At 34.9% G+C, this 19,239-nt stretch overlaps 1 protein-coding gene across 3 annotated transcripts in view; it reads right to left on the bottom strand.

Moving 5' to 3' along the window:
• LOC111057212 (tyramine receptor 1) overlaps positions 1-19,239 on the bottom strand; it is a 153,366-nt gene that overhangs the window by 64,474 nt on the left and 69,653 nt on the right. Inside the window, exons 1-2 of one of the 3 annotated variants that reach the window (XM_039426273.1) lie at positions 18,012-18,084; positions 10,032-10,110 (exon numbers count right to left, since the gene is read on the bottom strand). The exons of 1 other annotated variant lie outside the window; for it this stretch is intronic. The gene's annotated coding sequence lies outside the window, so the exon portion shown is untranslated. Of the gene's footprint in view, positions 1-10,031; positions 10,111-18,011; positions 18,085-19,239 lie in introns of those variants that run through there. One more of the 3 variants, XM_039426272.1, reaches the window with a different exon arrangement.

The raw sequence follows: 19,239 nt of genomic DNA, 5'->3' as shown, positions 1-19,239 counted from the left end.
TGACGCATCGTCACGTCTGAACTACTCAACTGATTAACTTGGAATTTTGCATGTGGACTCTTAATTCACCATTTTAAACTCTTCAAGATCTCAGTGGGTCAAGTTTTCAGTTTGTTCAGTTTTCAATAAGACCCTTGTATAGCACGCGCTACCAGCTAGTCTATAATAAATTACAGAAGCCTTTTAGATAATTGTCAAGTGGAACTCTCACTCATTTCAGCGAAATTACGTCCACATAAGTTTCGAAATGTGAAATAAGGTGATGATGATGATCAAGATGATTATGGCATGATGAAGAATCTCTAAACTTATCTGGATTTGAATCCAATTTCTAGATTCACGGTGACAAGTTTTTAGAAGATTTGCTTCACTATCCCGGATCTCTTGGTTGGAGGTTTCCAGCGTCTTATCTTTCTTAGCTAACACAGTTTCCATTATCCGTGATAACAAACTTCCCTGAAAAATACCTAAAACAGTGAATTCATGCTTGAAGTTGAATATGATGAGTTAATTCTCATGAAAATCATATTACAAAACGTCAAATACGAATTAGAATATGATAATTATTACTTCAATTTGTTTGATCTTGATATGGAATTGAACTCTATAAAATTATGCATCATGGATCCATAAACCCACGATCCATGAACCTAGTTCAAATTGAATCAGATTGAAATATAAAAGCATGATCTCAATCAGTTTATCTGTTTGATGAGAAGTTCAACACTGATCTTTCATCATTAATTTACAAATCCATGGAACAGATTATAAAGTTGAAGAATGGCAGACTCTGTCAACTTGGGAAGTGAAATATGGAAACATCACCTCAATATTATTATCATTAGTCAATATGTTTCGTGTGAAGTTGAACACTGATCTCGCATCATGAATCTATAAATTCATGGAACAGATTATAAAGATGAAGAATGGCCGTGATTCGTATGTACACTAGAAAAGTGGAATATGAAAACATCACCTCAATCATTACTAGTAGTTCTGTGAACAGTATACCTCACGCAGTGTTCTCATCCACAAGTACCTGATTGAAACTATAGACCTTATGGAAATACAGCACTTCTTCCAATAGACTTCTCCACACATCTGTGTAATCACTTGTCAGCTGATTTATGGTGGATAATTCTATAGTCTGATTTTTACTCTAATATTGGCGTATGGAGGAGGCTCCTTTTTCCTTTTATATTATCCTTGAAATGCAAAATTTCCAAAAACCTTGTATATACAGATACGTCGACGCGCAATTAAAAAAGGAACATACCTGTCTAATTTCATGAAAATCTATTACCGCGTATCGCCGTAAATGCGCAACATATAAACATTCAAACAAACATTTAAACATTCAAAGATTCAAACATTCAAACATTCAAAGATTCAAAGATTCAAAGATTCAAAGATTCAAACATTCAAACATTCAAACATTCAAACATTCAAATATTCAAACATTCAAACATTCAAACATTCAAACATTCAATCATTCAAACATTCAAACATTCAAACATTCAAACATTCAAACATTCAAACATTCAAATATTCAAACATTCAAACATTCAAACATTCAAACATTCAATCATTCAAACATTCAAACATTCAAACATTCAAACATTCAAACATTCAAACATTCAAACATTCAAACATTCAACATTCAAACATTCAAACATTCAAACATCAAACATTCAAACATTCAAACATTCAAACATTCAAACATTCAAACATTCAAACATTCAAACATTCAAACATTCAAACATTCAAACATTCAAACATTCAAACATTCAAACATTCAAACATTCAAACGTCAACTTGAATCTTAGACCTCACTTCGCTCTGTCAATCAGTCAATATGTTTCATGTAAAGTTGAACACTAATATCGCATCATACAAATTTATGGAACAGATTATGAAGACGAAAAATGCCCTAGATTCGTCTGTACACTAGGAAAGTGAGCATGATAGTGCTTCGTTCCATAGATTTGATGATAGTCGTTTCTTGTTGAGCCGATGTAGTCGAATAATGGAAAACATGACTTCAATCTTGTTGTGCGTGGAAGTGAGCATAGCAGCTGTTGATTGATTCAGAACGTGGAGCCTAGTGACAACAAGCTTCCCTGGCTGTCAGTGAGCTGCACTGTGCGGACGGGCATTTCAGCCATCCATCAAGCTCGAATTCAATTTGCTCAGTTTGCAAGGAATCGCGCGACACCCTCCCAGTCGTTTCAGCAAATAAACATCTGCAGCTCGAGAACAGACACCACTCTAGTCGCTGCTTCTCACTGCTGCCACAATTGGTTTTCTGCTCTACAGACCGGACCCGAATCTCCATTTAACAAGCTTCAACTAGGTGCCTGTGATCATGGCATGTCTGTTGATCTATCCAAGTGAGTTTCTAGGAGTGTCTGTTTCATGAGTGTGATGAAAAGCCGTTTTTATCGGAAATTCATGAGAAAAAAGAGTTCTCAGTGAGTGGTACATAGTGAGTGAGGCGTTCAAATGTTACACCGTTTTGACTATAGGTTCATAGGAAATGAATTCCACAACTGAAAAAATTTTCAGTGATATAAAGTGCTGATTGACAGTGAAGGCCTATGAACTTACCATATAAGTGGACAAAAATTCCCTCAAACAGTTTGTACAGTGTATAATAAAACACTGTGATAAATTATTGTAACAATAATACTAATTTACACTGTAATTATTGTAACAATAATAATAATTCACACTGTAATTATTGTAATAATTGTAACAATAATAATAATTTACACTGTAATGATTAAAAGTGTTAATAATACACTTACCAAATGTAACAAAAATATACTTATACAGTAGGTAAATTTAATCAGATAAGAGATAGTAGCATACTAGATGGAATATCCCATTCTCATAGCTATATGTTCCTTTTATGATAAACAGAAGCTACAGTGGAAAAATACCGGAAATTGAAGTTTAATGTAGTGGTGGATTCGAATCACTATACGAAGGTGTTTATTTACACTTGAGTAGGCTAGGTTTTCTAATGATGAACAGGGATAAATTAACATAGGGTGGGGATAATTTGATCAATTCGAGAAAAGATTCTCAAGAGAATGAGGATCGGAGTTTCCGTCTCCTACAAATACAATTAATGATATTATTGGTGAGTTGAATCACATAAGATAAAGGAGACATTCTCCTCCAAAAGTTAAGATCCCAACGATATATATTCACTCCCAAAACCAACAGGTGAAAAAGGATTCAGGTTTCTTCCATGAATAACAGTTAATAGTTAATGCTAGAGAATCTCTGCCGTAACTAATTCAATTTCAAATCCAAGAGATAAAAAGGGATTCGAGATCCTTCTATGAAAAACAGTTGATTAATGCCGTTATAACTATAGAGATTATACAGCCATTTATTTCTAAATAATGTTCAATTGGCTTTGCTTTTGCATAGATTCTTCCATTAAGAACGGTGAATCAATAAATAAGTAAACACAATAACTCAAGAATGCAGACAGTGGCTTTTTTATAATGCTCACACAGTTTTGTTCTTATGGATGTGTAGATAATTATGTATATATATTTCATTAAGTATATTGAAAATATTGATATATATTATATATCAGGTATATGGGGTGTAAAAGTTTTTTATTTCAATTGAGGCAGGAATCTATTCTTGCACCTTACTTTTCCTTTACAAGAAACAGCAGATGAAGGTGGTAGCTGAACACAATTAGCCCACCTTTCCGAGTAAACTTGATCTGTGCTCTCTAGATGCACAAACTTGAGTTGGCAGTTTCTGCAGATGAGCGACTTGGATCTGCAGATAGGAAATGTTTTATTTGGTTAGTAGATCGGAGCATTGTGTTAGAGGCAGCTGAGTGGTGGCAGTAGGCACTAATCCCTGTCGTAGCTCACAACAGATGTTCGGCTCGTAATTGCCAATGCTTTGCTGGATTTGGGCGCTGTTCACACGGGAATGAGGAGGTCTTACACGGGACTGAGAAGGACTGCAAATGAGAGAGATACGAGACGGGGTGCTCGCTCATTACAATCTACCAATTAGCACAGAGGACACTGAGCCATCACTGAGCGGAAGCTGCCTAAAGCACACATCTCCACCGTCATTCGTGGCACTGCTTCCCACACTACCTCACGTCACGTCGCGTCACGTCAGCTGATAGTGCAAGTAATTGGAATGATCAATCCAATGTGAGATTACTTTTCCGTCATCACTCCGCGCATTGAAAGGTTGTGCAATTAGTAATATTGGTCTCTCTGATTTCAATTGAAAACAAATTCAATTCAATTCATTTCAATTCAATTCAATTTATTTTGTTTATTACAAACTTGTTGATATTTATAGGTACGCCGATGAGCTCGTTCGGGATGCAGTTTACAATCTTTGGAGCGATGTAACAATGAAAATGAAACAATTCCCCTATTAATTTCGAGGCCTTTCGAAGAAATTTTCAAATGAATAGTCAAACGTTAACTTTGACATTCTATTCAAGACTTTTATCACTTCACAAAAAGTCTAGCCGTTGATTTTTTAGTGAGGATGATGCCAACGTTAGTGCAATTTCCTTTGAATAGTATGAGAAATGTCAACAAAGTAACTTGGAATCGTTGTTTACTTTGTCTGTGATAAGATTTTATGAGCCAATTTGTTTATTGGAGTTTGCTTTTTTTTTGATTATCTAAAGGTGTAGTGTTAGATTAGTGAAGATCCATTAAATGAGGCATGGCAAAACAATATCGGCATTTTTCTTGGCTCTAGCCCGTTCGCCTGCTTCAACTGAGTATTGATTTAGGTTTTTTCTAGATGTGTCAGTCAATTCCAGAAGGCTGAATTTCATCCCCAATTACTTTCTTATTATCTTATGAAAGGCGGTCACAGTAATGATAATGGCGGTTACGGATGATAATGAAAGATGAGTGGACCTAGAAGAATTTGAATGAAGAAAATTCATGGAGTAAGCATTGGTTTTCACTCCATAGAAAATAACGTACAACAGAGCTTGGAACAGTTTCAAACCTTGTTATGCTACGTTCATGTAAAAGGCTCCAAAACTACAGTGTTTCTACTGCAATACAATGAATAATCAAGTGACACTCCAAACAAGCAGCAGAGCTCAATTCACTGTAAAAATTATCCGCTGATCTCAAATCTCAATTGCTATATTTTTTCTGACTCCAGGTTCACTGTAAGGTCTGTTTCAAGAACGACTCGTAAAATGATAGGTTGCAAACGCATATTCAAATGTGGAATAATTCATTGTGGACTCTATTCTTCAAGTATTTATTGCCTTCAAGCCAACCTACCAACCAGAACGAATCAGATTATTCAAGTCACGTGATTGACTCACAGTCACCGATGACATTGTTGCACGACATTACAGTCGCACGCGATTCCCAGACTTCAAATGACATTCATTAACAAGGGTGAGCAAGAAGCAAGTGATGTGTAAGACACAACTAGTAATTGGATTAACTCATTCTATTGCTCTTTTACAGTATCAAGAGTGTCGTGTAGGAACGGTATCAGACTGTCTCGATCTTTAAGACCTCCAACAAACCCCAAAGTAGGTTAATAGCTACAGCTGCAAATGTTATTCTACATCTTAGAAAAACCACAACAGTATTATGAGCAGAGATTCTCCACTGCAACCGAATTACTGATGATAATGATGTAACCAATGATATTTGAAACCAGAGGGGACGTTCCGCGACCATTTCACACCAATGTGGCCGTGACATCCTTCCATAAATTTAATAGAAGAAGTACAATGATTATCATCTCACAAGTATTCTATACTTTTCGTATCATTGATTTTCGTCACTATGTAGAATAGCTCAATGTAGCTAGAATATGAACTCTCGATTAAAACTCTCACTGAATATAGGTGTGATGTGATGTGTGCCTAGCTCACACATCATATCAGGAGCCAACGGGTACTGACATAAATTCTTGCTTTTTGGGATAAAAATTGAAGAATCACTTGAGAAATCAATAAAGTATCAGTGAATAACTATGAGGGTATAATTGTTGAAATTCTACAGTTTAACCATATGAAAAAATCCCTTGGATAGTGGAAAGCTACAGGTTTCAATCAATTATATTCATGAAAGATCACGTATCAAATGAAGGTCAAGAATGCTTTTTACGTGTTGATTTATGTTGTTCAGCTGCATCACCAAGATGCTGCTATCTTTTACAGTTTCGCCAGAAAATTGGAATTGGTGTTAGCAAAGCAGCTAGCTGTGAGTACCTATAGCAGCTTCTTATTAAAATGTAACTAACAGGTGGTAATATCAATCAAGTTTCGTTCACCGTTGTAATTTCAATTACAAAAGTTTGCCCTACTTGTCAAAACTGTTGAACTAGTTGAAACTGTTGGACGCCACTTGACTGTTGAAGGGTTTGCTTTGAACGACTACAGCCAGAACCAACAAACTTTTCATCATCAGACTCTGGCCAAGCGGCTCTTTCTCTGCTCAGAATTGTATTTCAGGTCACCGACAAACTTCTCTACGGTCACCAAATCAATAAACAGTTGCTTATCCAAGCACGTGTTTTACGGCAAATTCGCTACCAGAGACTTGCAGCTACCATAATAGCCTGTATAACACTGTTTTTGAAGAACGTTGTGGATTGAAATAACAAGCATAGTGTCAATAATTGTCATAACAATTCTGTTTACCTCAGGACGGTAAAGTTTGTTCACTTATTGCATAAGGAATTCCATATCATAAGGTACTTCATACCTTTATCATGAGCAGAGAAAGCTTTTATGATTATTTTTTATACTTATAAGATTGTTTTATTTCATGTCATGAGGATCGTACAGTCTTGAGCGCCACAAACACGCGCATTTCACTTCTCATCAGCTTATGCCAAGTTTGCTATATCTGTATTTGTACAAAAAAAGCAAGAAACAGATATAATAAGCATAACATCAGTTGACGAGGAGTGTAATGCGTGTGTATCTGGCCCACAAGTCTGTACGCACCTCTATGATAAGCCCACAGCTCTGTGTAGCTCTGAGATTGTATCCCTCAACATGGAATTCCTTGTTACTCTTGGAGAATAAAGTATGTGATATCAACTAATCTACCTCACTGCAATCTGCAGAGTCGGTTTGAGTTCAAGAGTTCGAAAGAGCTATATTATTGCTGGAGAACAATGAATAGGGAGTACTGGATGATGGATTGTAATACAATATTATTCTAGAGGATTATTGGAGTATATGGGGGAGAGCATCGTTCTTGGATTTTTGTTTCTCTCGATCGAATCTTATTTTCCGTAGATAGATTGAAACTGAGTTGAGGAATCTGATTATTCATTTATTTATTTATTTATATGACGATTTCCACTGAGTCAAAATAGCACTGTACATTAATAAACTATAATTATTAGTGAAACTGAACTCATAATAGATAATGATATGGACCAATGAAGAACATAAGTTACCCACGTTAACCGAAGAACTACATTTTCTATATCTCGAGAAAGATTCGTCATTTTAATTAATCATTCAAAACATTCCTAGATATAGGCTACTACAAAATTTATGACAATAAAAGTGATCAGTTGTATGAGTGAATAAGATTCTCAGATACAACACTGTCAAAACAATATACGTCCAGAGAGCATGACCATAACTATTTTTTTACTATACACTGTACACTATAGGCTATGTACCATATTATAGTGAAGGCCTATACACTATACACTATACATTACAATGTTTAATACATTATTGATGAAAGTATCAGTGTTTAATTGAATAGATAAGATTTTCAAATACAATACTATTGAAACAGTCTACATTTGGGGAGCTAGCACAAAAATAGCACATTCGACAATTTACTGACAAGTTTCATTCAAGCCAAAATTAATCACGTCTAATCGGATAAAATCCTTGCTGGTTGTTAATTGAAATCAATTACAATAATACAATTAGTATTTACAACATCAGAATTCTACCAACAGTGTTATCGATTCGCACGACATACGTTCGCCGTGTATTCCATCCACATTCAACCCCGCTGCTGTTATTCGAATACAATGCCCTTTAGCTCGGCAGCCGCGCGCCCTAAATTACAGCAAACGTGGCCTCATCAAATCTGATAGCTACAACAGCTAGTGGTTACATTACGGTTGCTATTAACGGTTACACCGTGTCTGACAAAACACCTTCAACCCACCGTAAACACACATACAATGGCGCATTCCATTTCATCATCAGACAAGCTCCAGGCGAATGTTAGGCTGGATTCTTATCACTACAAATAATGTGTTAATTATTCATTCTTTGGACGTGACTATCAACACAGTCGTAATAATTGTGAATTATCACTCTGATTGAAATCGTACAAGTGTGTGGTAATACGTTTGTACTTTATCATCTGTTAGCCTAGTGCATTTACTGTTCCATTTCTGTCTCATCTCTTGTTAAATGTAAATGATGATTTCTTTGTGACTCAGTGAGACGTTGGTGGAGTTAGTGACTCAGTGTGCTAAAACTTTACGCACCCAATATATAACCTATAAGCTTCAGTGTAAATTAATAGGAAATGACATTGTGTAATACGGCAAGGCAGAAGGATCTGAGTGTGAAGTACAAGCATAAATATTAGTAGTTCTGTGGACAGTAGACCTCACGCTCAGTAAGTCACATTGACCTGTTGTTATGTTTTCTCAAAAATTGATAAATAATAATTTAACAATTAAAAATGTCTAGAAAAAATCCTAAATAGAGCTGTCGTCCCGAAATGTGAGTGTGAGCGCTGTTATCAGGTCTGGCTGTAACTGCGTCTACAACGTTGATGGAAAGATACATTCTCAAGATGTTCGATTCTTTGAACGGGTAGTATTTAAATCAACTGTCTACTAACGTTTATGCAAAGATACATTTTGAAGATGCTCGGTGTTTTTAAACGGGTAGTATTATCAATATCTACTATTACTTCAAAATAAGTGATAGTAGGTATTGGTATAATAATTATAGTCCACTAGACAGCTGATTTATGATGAATAATTCACTAAAGTCTGATTTCTACGTTAATATTGACGTTCAAAGGAGACTCCTTTTCCTTTTGTATTATCCTTAAAATGCAAAATTTCAATAAACCATTTTTATACGTCGACGCGAAATTCAAAAAGCAACATACCTGTCAAATTCCATGAAAATCTATTGCTACGTATATATAAATATATGCTGCGTAAATATAAACATATAAAAATTAAGAGAAATTCAAAACCGTCGACTTCAATATTAGACCTCACTTCGTTCGGTCAATTAATCTTGCAGAAATAATCACTTGAGTATTATAATTATTAACCTTCTGTTATCGCAGTGTTATCGAGCTAGACATTGCAATATTATTACAGGACATTTATTTGTGCTCAGATTTATGTGTACACAGAGAGGTAATTTTGATAACCTGGCAGTAGTTGTTCTTTAATATGCATTGTGAGCCAATTCTTAATCGACTAACGTTGAAAATGGGAAATAATAATACCATTGTATATTGTACCCGTGTATAATACATATTCAAAGGGTGCTATGATGTTCAATTATTTATATTGTACATAAAAGTAGTTTACTGAAATTATATTTACAATTGCTCAAGTTCGAGTTGACTTGAAACATCTACGGTTTCAAATTGAAAACCTGATCATTAGAAACTCGAATATCGAGGGAGGATAAAACATTATGATTCATGAACAAAAGTATGAATCCTAGAAATTAGATATGAATGATGTATTCATCCATCTAAGCTATTTGAAGACTGAACAATAATCAATCATGTGAACAAGATTCACGTTTCGTTTCAAATTGATGAAATCTAAAACGGTTTTCTTGAGCAAAACATGAAGTCTTCAACTCCAAGACAATATTTAGTGTTCCAAGAATTCCAATAAAGTCAGTAAACTTCCGGCAAGCAATCGCATTTGTTCAAACTAAACTTGAAATTGAATCCATGTATCTAATGATTGCGTTTTATGAAGTTGAACAAGAAAAGTTACAAACTAACCTTCCGTTCCAAGAAATTCGTGGATGATCGCTTCGATACTGGGATATTGATGTTAGGTCGAACCGTCACAACGAATGATCTGGAAAAATTAAAGATTTCAAATAATCTCTCAGAATGATTAAATCTATTCCAGCTCTCCGTTGAACAACTTTTGAATACTAATGATTGATTATCATATTATGCGGAGATCGGAAAAGCGAGTTCTCTCTACGACCTCGGTGTTGTACAAGCTGGATAGAACAATCTAAAAGTTTCCTAAAAATAATTTAGATTCCCGATCATTCATGAAATAACATTCTACGGTTTTAACATTCAGTTTTAAGTTTTTGAAGAAGAAGATGAATTTGTATTTTATAAATGTATCAACATTCTCTATCAAAATATGTTATAAACTACCAACAGAGAATAGAATATTTATGATCTATAAAATCAAATCAATTTACAATAGGCCTACAACGTAATTAAAATTCAACGTTCAAACAAGTGAAGTAGCTTCATCGTCATCATTATCATCGTCGTCATGGATTAGGCTTTTCAAGCCTGTTCCGGCGTCCATCTCTTCCTTGGTCTATCAATAATATTATTTTGCCTATTGGCTTGTGAAGTAGAGCATTCAATGGAAAACGGTCTTGTGTCATTCAAAGGACATGATCTGACCACCTATTTCTGTATGTTTTTATCAAACTCGAGACAGGTTAGACATCACATTCTCTTCTTAACTTGAAGTAACGTGAAGTAACTTGAATATATTATAAGTTCGTGCACCTTGACAAAAGTGAACTCTTACATCGACGTGGTAATAATAATGAAGATTACGGCTGACTATGAATTCAAACTCGTTCAAGAAATATTCATGGAATTTTCCCTTTTTACAACTTTTCACTTTCCTTGCCCTATTACCATAGGTAAGGAAAGTATTGCTTTCCGACAAAAATTAAGGTACCCCAATTTCTAAATTTCTATACGTTTCGAGGTCCCCTGAGTCCAAAAAAGTGGTTTTTGTTGGGTATTGGTCTGTATATGTGTGTGTGTGTGTGGTGTGTGTGGTGTGTGTGGTGTGTGTGTGTGTGTTGTGTGTGTGTGTGTGTGTGTGTATGTGTGTATGAGTGTATGTGCGTCTGTGTACACGATATCTCATCTCCCAATTAACGGAATGACTTGAAATTTGGAACTTGAGGTCCTTACAATATAAGGATCCGACACGAACAATTTCGATCAAATGCAATTCAAGATGGCGGCTGAAATGGCGAAAATGTTGTCAAAAACAGGGTTTTTCGTGATTTTCTCAAAAACGGCTCCAACGATTTTGATCAAATTTTTACCTAGAATAGTCATTGATAAGCTCTATCAAATGCCACAAGTCTCATATCTGTAAAAATTCCAGGAGCTCCGCCCCATCTATGCAAAGTTTGATTTTAGATTCTTAATTATCAGGCTTCAGATGAAATTAAAACAAAAAATCCTAAGTGGAAAAGATTCAACATGAAAATCTCTACAATTAATGTTCAGTAACATTTTCACCTAAAATTTAAAATAAGCTCAAAATTCGAAAAAATGTTATTATTTCAATTGCAAACTGTTGGCAACTGTTGTTTCTATTGAATCATTCACTATGGAGAGATAGTAGACCTCGTATGTCTCCAGCGTTATTGCCCTGTCACCAGCTGGCTCAAATCTTTGAATAGTAGACTTGAGATGCGCGGGAACACTAGCGTCAGGTGATAAATTTTCTTAACGGCAAGGAAAGTTGTGTGAGTGCGCCACACCAGATTTTTGATGAAGCAGCCACTTTAATCCACTATCGTGCTCTATTGCTCCATGGATGATTTTCGAGAACCTTCTCAGCCTAGAACGCTGTGAAAAACAATGAGAAAAGTTGAACCAGCCACTGAAATTGTTCTATATGGTCCCTTGTCTTGTTTACAAAACAAAATAGACATACTTGTCTCTCGATATTAAAAATTCTTTCTCGTGCTTGACTTTGTTCATCAGATTTAGTATTTGAAATCAACATTCAACATACAGAATTATCCAAACAAATATTAGGCTGTTTGCGATATCCCTTGATTTTTATTATTATTAACGGCTCCTTACATGAATATAAATTGAACATTGACAAGAATGATGTGTGATGACAAGTTTTTTGTTTTCCTCCTATTTGATGAGAAGTAACTTCTTAATGGAAAATTGGTCCAAAACAACGCTGCTCGTTTCGCTTCAATTCATGATCAATATTGGAATTTCTAGTAATTCATACAAAATTCCATCACTCTTTTATTCAATGGCTGCTCCATTCAAGAGTTGTAGCCAGTAAAAACTTCATACACATAGGTTGAATATCCAAATTTAAATTTACAATCATTATCATCCATAAATTTTTCAGTTTTCACTCCTGGTTATATAACGTTTGGAAAGGAATCCACTGCTTGTCTGTACTATGAAGACTGTAGAGCATTGTGAGGCATGCAAAATTGGCGGCAATAGGTGATGGAGCAATCAAGACTCGATGAAGAGAAGAAAGTAGGCCGAGTAGGGTTAAGTAGGAGGATGGAGAGGTCTACTTGACGGTTGCAGGTCTGCTACACCCTGAACTTCACTACCACTCTATATAGCTGCTACTCTATAGCTGCTACTCCAGCTATTGACACGACGGGTAAGGTATGATGATGAAGAATGGTAAGGTGCTACAAGAATGATGATGAAGTCGTATAGAGGTAGTGGAGCTCCCCGAAAGTTCGACCCACCCTATATAGATATAGGTTGTCCCACCCATTGAATGCAGTGGCAGACGAAATTGTGGCACTCCAGTCTAATCTGATAATGAGACTTGAGTTTCGCCAGTCGATCCCCTCCCCTAAGTAGCTCGTAGCTCATAAACTACTGCGCTCATTAAGACGGCTTCCACACTGTTCTGCCACAAATTTCTGCTTTCTACCAAAGAAGCTCTCGAACTACCCGAAATTCACTGATACTAGATAATTTATAGTAGATGATTTCAACAATTTTTCATTGATGTAATATTTTTATTTCTAGTTATTGTAATGATTATGTTCCATCGTGAATTTTCGTAATAATATTGTTGTATTATCAATTTTGTTGTAATTCATGATTTTTTTATACTGACTAACGATGATTCGGAAACCATCTGATGGCTATAGGCTCATCTACTCCTATTCAAAAACATAAATCTTGGCACAAAAAGACAAGATTAAACCACAAAGTCCATGCTTGGAATCTTCACGTTATGTATTTGGAGTTTCACACCACAAGAGATCACATTTTCTTTATTGAGTTCATTACTGGCATTAGTTTTCATACAGAGTGGGTGAAAAGTCCGAGAACGGCTTAATATCTCATACACAAAGGTAATTTGACGGTGGGTGTGTTTGGGGATCCTACTCAAATTGAAGAAACTACTTTGAAATTACTTTAAAAATCTGTTCCGCCATATTGAATGCAACTTCATTTTTTTAATAGGAAGGTGGTCATGCGATACATGATTTCGATAGGGGATTTCAATAGAAAAATGAATGCAGGAAACCGAATATCAATATCACAAACCGTTTCGAAGATATTCACATCACAATACTATTCAAAGCAGAAAGGAGAGAAAAAAGTCTGAGAACGGCTTAGTATCTCAAAAAATAAGTGATTCCAAGGTGGGTGTGATTGGGGATGTTACTCGAATTGAAAATACTACTTTACTATGACTTTTAAAATCTGGTCCGCCATCTTTGATTCGCCATATTGAATGCAACTTATTCATTTTAAATAGGAAGGTGGTCATGCGATACATGATTTTGATACGGAATATCAATAAAAAATGAATGGCGAAAACCGCACATCGATATCTCAAACCGTTTAGAAGATATTCACATTAATAATCAATACCACTAATGTATTTCATTTCTGATTTGCATGGTACTGATTGATAATGTGAATAACTTCTGAACGTTTTGAGATATCGATGTGCAGCTTTCGCCATTTATTTTTTCTTGAAATTCTGTATCGAAATCATGTATCGCATGACCATCTTCCCATTTAAAAAAATGAAGTTTCATTCAATATGGTTGATCCAAGATGACGGAGCAGATTTTTAAAGTCTTAGTAGAGTGGTATTTCCAAGATTAGCAACCCCAATCACACCTACTTCGGAATCACTCCTTTTTATGAGATACAAAGCCGTTCTCAGACTTTTTTCTCTCCTTTCTGCTTTGAATAGTATTGATTAATAATGTGAACATCTTCGAAACGGTTTGAGTTATCGACATGCGGTTTCCGCCATTCATTTTTTCTTGAAATTCCCCATCGAAATCATGTATCGCATGACCACCTTCCTATTTAAAAAAATGAAGTTGCATTCAATATGGCGGATCCAAGATGGCGGACCAGATAATTAAATTCATTGTAAAGTAGTTTTTTCAATTTGAGTAGGATCCCCAATCGTACCAAACGTCAAATTACCGTTGTGTATGAGATATTAAGCCATTCTCGGACTTTTCACCCACCCTGTATTGTGATAACTCAGAAGCTCTCTTGATGGATCTTGGTTTTGAGAGATCAATAAATTAGGTGATAAAGCTATAAAAAAGAACAATTCTATGATTGTCCACAGTAAAACTCCTATTGAGTTTATGCATTATTTAGTAGAATGCATTATGTATTTTACTCTTGTTCAGAAACCTGATAGAAGTTGATGAATGTTTCTCCTACAGAAACAAATGTTTAGTATCATCAAAAGGGATTCATTGTGATTGAAATAAATCATGATTATCGATTATTATTACTTCTGAATAGCTTGTATTCTCTCAGACCTCTCAAGAGCACTCATGAAAGGATGTCACCTGTGAATACATATTATAAGAGGTTTTATTGTGATAAACTTTAGTGAAATGTCCATGATCAGTGAGAAGTAATTAGCTATAAAATAAGTGGTGATAAGCATTCAATCTATTCAGATAGTGTTAACTCAGTCTACTTTTGCATGGCTCTTATATTCGCAGGTGTCACTCTATCATGAGGGTTTTTGAGAAATTTAAAAGAATACAAGCTGTTTAGAGCTGTTGTAATAATGATCGATTTCAATCAAAATCAAATTCTTAGATGACACTGAACATTTGTTCCTATGTAACAAATCAACTGCAGAAGTGGATATTAATTCAGATCCACTTCATTTGCTTCTGAAAGGCCACAGAACATAGTTGGTTATATTTTAGATCTAATGAAGATGTACAGCTTCACATATCACCATGTATATGTGTACATGAAGCTTGAGGCTTGTAGGCCTACAACACCATGCATAAACTACACTGTAATTCCCAGTATTTTTTCCATGAACAAAAGTTCACAATGACGCCCGGACTCTGCGTTATTTATAAGCCTGACAGCCCGGCGTACAATGGAAAGCTTCTTTGCCATCATGGCTGAAATAATCCCAAATAGGATTTATAGCTTTGCACCCGCTCGTCTCTTCAAGTTTTCATATTTTCGTCGAAAGCTACATTCGAAAAGATTCACGACTGGTTTATTCGGGTTTTCTTTTTGCTATATTATTGCTTGGTTACAGTAATGAAACTATTATTCACTCCACAAGCGCAGGTTGTGGAGGATAATTCAAGAGGATAATACGGCTGTGATATTAGGATGGGGACTGGTTGTATCAGATGAAATAGTAGAAAGCATTCATAATATAAGCCTCAAATTCAACCAGTATGACTTTGAACTATCATAACTCCTTCGTTTGTCGATCGATTTTGCTCGGGTAAATGGAATGAATGATTCTGGGTGGAATAGTGCAAAGCATCATTCTCCTAGTTTCAAATTAGATCAATTTGGCACGTCTTGACTCAAAAATCATGTTGAAATTCATATTGGCAAAGTAATAAAAATTTAAACAGCGTCCTTTGTAGCCATACTCTATCATTCGAGTAGTATGCATAATCATAGTTGTGCATGAACACCAAAATGTATGCAAGCTGGTATTCATTTTCCATTCCGTTTATAATAATATATTCATTGTTAGATTTAATTTCATACCAATGGATTACGGTTTATTCATACAACATATTTATCTCCCACTGTAATAATATATAATATATAATATATAATATATATATATATATATATATATATATATATATATATATATATATATAGTTGAACGTTCAATCATTTCCACTCCAATCATATTCAAGGATAATTTCAAAATCATATAAATTCGATATTAACTGACGAAATGAATCATCAAAATGAATCTATATCTAATCTCCATTTCATTATGACATGACATTCATGAAATGGATCAACAGGTCTTCCATGAGTTTTTCCTTACATATAATGCAATACTGAGCTATGACTAGCTTGCTCTTATTCATTTGTTTGATAAATCAAAATGAGAGAATAATACAAATCAAAGTTTTTCCTTACATATAATGCAATACTGAGCTATGACTAGCTTGCTCTTATTCATTTGTTTGATAAATCAAAATGAGAGAATAATACAAATCAACTGAACTGAGATTATTTGTGTACATTATGGAGAATACAGTCAAACATACATCAATGACAAGGAATTTCAGTGAGCAGATAGCTTATGTATATCAAATAAATAAAAAGTAGCCCATTCAAGTAAATGTTTTTATAAATAAATGTTTAATATCACTCAAATTAACTCTCACACTTCAGACATCAAACATTACAAATAACATTTCAAATGTTTTGTGAAGGGGAGAACTTGTGAAAAATTGTGGGAAGTATTTTCCATAAATTCATGGCTGCTTAGTTCATAATACATTTTCCCAATGGGAACTGAAGAGTCTTATTCATACCCTTCTTCTGATTTGAATTTCTCAGACAAAATAAGATAAGCTACTGTCATAGTTTCTGTCACTGCAATGACAAAATAATGCTCTAGATCCTTCCAAAATGACAAAATATTCTTCAGGGAATGGAAATAAGTGACATAGCATTGAGCGTTTTGCATTTGCAATCGATTTTCCATCGCTGACATGACATCATGTTACTTCATCCACAAAACGGAATATTCAAGTAACTCTCAGCTTTGTTCCATACAGTCTGACATATAGGAAGAACAAGAGTATAAACAGTTTTCTCATTTCTTGCCAAATACACGTATCCTCTACATTCTTCATATTTCAAATTCATAAGAACGTCTGCATTGCAGAGCCTCTTATATTCTGTTTAAAAAATTCATGCATGGGTCGGCCTTCTCTAACTAGAAGACAAGGAAAGTATTTTTATGATTTTCACAAAGTAATGTCGAAGTGAAAGTAATGTTTTCCTCAAAGAGCATCTTTCAATGTAGGAATGATCATTATAGAGCCAGATTAATAATATTCATTAATAATATTCATCATGCTTCATGCATCACCTTGTCATACTTATTTATCATGCTTATAATAATGTTATTTATTAACTCTATTACTTTTATTTATGATTACTATGTTCTTTTTCATTTTCTCATTATTATTGTAATTCCTTTTTTTCATTTCTTGTATTCACGACAAATAGCCTAATTTTATTTTATTTGTACTTTATTTTAATTTAAAGTTGTGAAAAATTTTGTTTTGATATGGCACCTGCTGAAAAACCCATGGGTTTAGCAGGACCCAACATTGTAAAAAATTATTTTCCAATAAAATTGATTGATTGATTGATTGATTGATGTGTCTCATTCAGGTTTAGTGATTTGATACTGATGAATGAAAGCCATAATTGATATGAGAGTTTGTTAAACGAATCCATTTTCTGAAAAACAATATTTGAATAGATTGGTTCAGATTGTATTGGAGTATAGCTTACATCAGGTCTCGTCTAACATTTGAATAAGAGATTGATGAAAATATTGATATTTCCTACACTAGAACTAGTTATCCCTCTGGTAGATTTTTTCTCAGTAATATTTGAAAGTGCATAACAATGTTAATGTAATTAAATGTTAATCTTGTAATTTCTACTTACTAGAGAATGGATAGCCGATAGATTGATTATTTCATTCTAGAGGCTTGAGTTTTGAAGTGGTAAGGTACCTGAACAAACCTCCTGCAAAAAAATTCTTTCTGATAGTAATGAACATCAATTTGTAATGTAAAGACGCATAATCGTTGAAATGCGATTCACTGTAAGCTGTTCTCCCATCGCTATTCTGGGGTGTTGAAGAAATGAGTTGAGTAGGGAGTGGAGGACTTACAAATTGAAATCTGGTGTAACTGACCATGGTGAGGGCGATTTCCACATGTTACGATCGGAAAAAGAGAAATCAGGTCAAGTGTCCTTGATTCGGAGTCCCGCTGACTTTTCGTGAGGAATTGTTGAAAGTTTCGAATAGTTGGGAGACTGAACCTCTCACCCGCTCGCCTTCACGGTTGGCTTGCGAATTTATCGCTGAAAAGTTTGCAGCCAGTGTGAAAATTCCAGAGAAAAGCGATCCTAGTTCTCGTCTGCTGGAGAGCCGAGTGCCGACTCATCACTCGCTCCGGATCCAATTCAAAAGTCACGAGTGCATATTTACGATCCAGCTCCAAAGGTAATTCCAGTCGCACCAGTAGAACAACAAGCTATCACTCAAAGCTAGTGGAAAAATTCAAGTGTTCTGCTTGATCTCAGCTATTCAGAAAATTTTATATTCCCTTCTCCATCAACGACATTCATCCTATTCTTTCTCACCAATAGAAAGTTGTAGAGAGTTGAAGCTGATAAAATAGTTCTCATAACACAATAACAGCAATCTAGCAGAGAGCTCCGTAAGTATCGTATTTGGTGGGAGTATCTCTTCAACTACGCTACTACGTTATATCACTTCACAAAAGAGTTGCAATATTATTTTATTATATAACTTCGCAAGAGAGTTGCAAAATTTCAATTGAAAATTTCGACTTCCAGTATTCCACTAGAAAGTAATAGAACAGCACTGCTGCTCTATACCGTCCAAATATCAGAGATCGTAAACTATATGTATCCAATTTTATAGGGATGAGATTGATTGATCGAGGAAATATATAACGAATATAAAATTTTATAGATTAATTTAAAATCGTGTCCACATGATTATTCTAATATTTGTTTTGAGTTGAAGCATGACATTCTACCCTGGGGTTTAGGATATCAATCAATAGGGTATAGGGAGAATGGAGAGGAAATATATGAAGTATAACAAAGAGCAGTGATTACAGACTAGAGTTATGTCTTC

Source organism: Nilaparvata lugens, chromosome 4 (genome assembly GCF_014356525.2).
Source record: "Nilaparvata lugens isolate BPH chromosome 4, ASM1435652v1, whole genome shotgun sequence".
Taxonomy (NCBI): domain Eukaryota; kingdom Metazoa; phylum Arthropoda; class Insecta; order Hemiptera; family Delphacidae; genus Nilaparvata; species Nilaparvata lugens.
The sequence above is the reverse complement of the archived record's forward strand: the minus strand, read 5'-3'. Positions and strand labels throughout refer to the sequence as shown.